The sequence below is a fragment of the Arachis ipaensis genome, chromosome B10 (assembly GCF_000816755.2).
Source record: "Arachis ipaensis cultivar K30076 chromosome B10, Araip1.1, whole genome shotgun sequence".
Lineage (NCBI taxonomy): Eukaryota > Viridiplantae > Streptophyta > Magnoliopsida > Fabales > Fabaceae > Arachis > Arachis ipaensis.
Window position 1 is genome coordinate 26,774,614 of NC_029794.2, and position 3,791 is coordinate 26,778,404.

Genomic DNA, 3,791 nt, shown 5'->3' on the forward strand with positions numbered 1-3,791 from the left:
TTGAAAATTGTCATCTGTTTTAGGGTCTTCCAACTAGTTAGGGATTCTAGACATGGATAAGTTTACATCTCCTCAAGGAGAAAGGGTAGGTGATATTTTGTTTTGTGGAGGGTAAGAGTGTAAGACTAAGCTACTGAAGTGACCATCACTGCAAGTTGGAGATATACCATGTAATTAGAGGAAGAAGAAATATATATATATATATATATATCACTACTAGAAATAGGACTTTTTCGGACGAATTTTGAGATGAAATTGAAATAAATTTCGAACAAATTAGAGACATTTTTTCCTTCAAACAAAATTGGGACAAAATTTTTTTGTCCCAAAAATCCTTGTTGCTAATTTACATTTTGTCTGAAATTTCGTCCGAAATTTTTTTCATACAATTTTTTGACAGATTTCGAATAGGCATTTATCTGCTAAATTTCTAACTATTATGATGTATTTTTAGACGAATTTCAGACATGTTAGCCAACATAAAGACAACGTATTTCAGACAAATTTCAAACATAAAAATATTGATTTTTAGACAAATTTCAAATAAAAAATATACTTTATTTCAGACAAATTTCTAACGAATTTAGTCAAATATAATAAATTTTTTTCGAACAAATTTTAAACAAATCAAATATTTCTTTTCAATTAAATTTCAGACAAATTTAATTTAAAAGAATTTACGTATTTGAAATAAATTTCATACAAAACAAAAAATTATTTTCGCACAAATTTTCTACAAATTTAATATAATATTTTAAATAATTTTCATACAAAATAATTTGCTATTTAATAGATAAATATTTAGAAAATAAATTACATTCGATCTGCTTTCTATATTAAAACCATCATAATCATTTTTTTCATATTACATCATCGAAATTATAAACACATAATAAATTCATGAAAAAGTTAATTACCATAAAAGAGTTAAAAAAATATTTATTATTAAAATACTTTTGTCCATAAATGTAATCAAACTAAATAAGAAAAAATACTTAAACTAAAACAAAGAAAGCCTTTAAAAAGGTCAAATATCATGAATAAAATAAAATGTACTAACTAATTCACCTAAAAATTCCTTAATCTAAATCAGAAAAAACATATACTCCAAATATCAATCACTCATATTATCATCACTAGAGCCTGTCCCAAGCTCATCTTCCGTAGGATCAGACAAGGTTGAAGGAAGTGGGAGATTCAACTTTTTATACAAAGCATGAATTGTCTTTTCAGTAGAACCAATTCTTTTCTATTGAACTTTTAGTTGACGCCCTTCATCTTTTAACTTGTGCTCAGCATCTTTCAACTTAACCTTTTGCTCTTCATTGATCATTTCTTGCTCCTTTGCCTTTTCTTTCCACATGTGAAGTTCTTGCTCAATATTTAGATTGTCTTTGGATGTCTCTGAACAATTTCTGGAATCCAACTTTGAAGAGAGATCTAAACCAAAAGAACCTAAACCAAAAGTATCTTTTTTCCCCTTTGTCACAACTTTGTTCCAAATAGTGTAATCATCTGGTATATCTAAACCTTCCTTAGATGCCTCAATATCTCCCTCATTATCCAAGGATAAAGCTATTTGAGAAAGTTCTGTCTTTCGCTTTTTTAATTCACCCTACAAAACCAATTCATTTTAATCGTAACTAAATATGCCATGAACAAATAAGTGACAATTATAGGTGACATAATGAGTGGCTTTATAGGTGACAATTATAGGTGAGATAACTATATAAGCATTGGACTCAGTTCTAATAGATAACATCCTTGAGCTATTTCATACTAGCACACAAGCATATAAATTGTAGGTAAAGAAAAGAGCAAAGATTTAGAATAAGAATAATTAGGTGCAAAATGAGACCTACAGCATCAAAACATATAACTTTTATGTTGGTTAGTTATGAACAAAATTTTAGCACAAAATTCTATAAAACTCTATCAAATAATAATTGCCTAGAAACCAAAATGTCCTTACGTTACATTCTACCAACATCAAATTCAAAGGATTTTATCATAATATATATAAAAGTACTTTCTGCCTAGAGAGATGAACTATATGTATCAAATGAAGCCCATGAAGCCACTTTAGATTTTTAGTTATACTCTTCTCATTAGTTCTTACTGGTGCTTCTATAGGTCCTCTCAACACATTCACTTCCTCGTATAGTATATTCATTCATGCATTCCAAAATCCTAACCTGTACAACATTGAGCTTATTACACTGTTGGCCTTTCATACATTCAATTCCATACAAGATCTTAGGTCCTATAGCTGTATAGCAAAATTTTTCCTGAACTTAATATGACTTTCCTATATCATTCATTAACAACACTCAAATCATCTCTCTATTTCATCCAACAGAGTACTATTATTTTTCCCCTTTAAGTAGATATCATGACAAGACACTCATTGAAATCACCTCGCTGTCAAGATTGATAAGTATGTAGAGACGAGATCAGATCCAAATATAAATCTTAAAAATTTCGCAGAAGCTAGTCTTAGTTGCACTCCGACTCCACTTATACATTTTATTCAACACAAAAGAAATGATCAAACCTGCTAATTGGTATGCCTAAAAATCCTCCTTACTTTATACTTACCATGTACATTGAATTATCCTTGAATATTGTATAATTATAACCTACTCCATCGTGAGTAAAATTTTAAATTAGGAGGATCTATAGGAATACTTCTAGGAGGCTATATCATCACAATGTTACAATAACATTGCTTAACAATAGGTAAAACTACAATATATACCCCATTTCATGTTAATTCTGAAATCCACGACAATCCAAGGATCCTATATCAGCTCATTTAATATCAAAGCAAGAAAATCAACAACAATCCTTACAAGGTTGAGAAAAACTTCAAAGAATTAGAACAGAAACCCCAAAAAAAGAAACCCTAACCTTTTGTAAAAAGGGAAGAAGCCCTGAGACAGTAGCATGTATGTAATATCTAAGTTGAGGATGGCGTGCTCACATACTCACAATAAATGTTGAACCTTGCAAAGGACGCACAAAGAGAAGAGGAGGCACGAACAATCTAGCGAAGGGGCGGTGTCTGAGGCTGGCAGGGGTGCGGGTTCTGAGACCGGCGGAGGTGGACACATGCAAGAGGCAGAGCAGTTGTTCGCAAGTGAAGGCTGGGAGTGCGATTAACGATGGTGGAGGTGGTCTGAGGTGCGAGATTGGAGGCTGGAGTGGTGGATATCTGAGACCAGAGACAGGAGGCAGAGCACGAGCGGCGAAGCACCAGCGGCGAAGCACGAGCGGTAATGCACAGACAGAGGCAGAGCACGCAGAAGGAGCGCGAAGCACGAGTAGCAATCACAGACCAGAGGCAAAGCACGCACAGAAGGAGGGAGAAGGAGATGAAGAACTAACCCTGAAACGGTGAAACCAAAAGACGGTTCTGAAAAATGGTTTGGTTTTTGGCAAGGTAACCTAGCTGTGATATTAGTAGGGAGAAGGCACTCAGAAATTGAAATCCCCTGAAACTAAAAGGCCATTTTGATAAAATTTTGATTTTTGGCGCAAAGTAAATAATAAGTGGTATTAAAATAACTATGCATATTTTAATTTTTTTAAATTAAAATTATATTTAATTTTTAATATCAAATTAAAAAAAGATAAAATTATAACAAAAATATACTCCATAAATTATAGAATATAATATCTAAAAGATAAATATTTTAAAAAAATTATGTCTAATATTAATTTTAAAATATTTAAATTAAATTATATTTTTAAATCTTCGTTATATATTAAGATTAAAAGATAAATATTGA

The 3,791-nt window shown here is 31.3% G+C and overlaps 1 long non-coding RNA gene across 1 annotated transcript; it reads right to left on the reverse strand.

Annotated features, from left to right (window-relative positions):
• Positions 1,480–3,178, reverse strand: LOC110267669. The gene is made up of 2 exons (XR_002355533.1): positions 2,911–3,178; positions 1,480–1,524 (listed from the first exon to the last, which is right to left on the reverse strand). It is a non-coding gene; the product is annotated as an uncharacterized LOC110267669 (long non-coding RNA).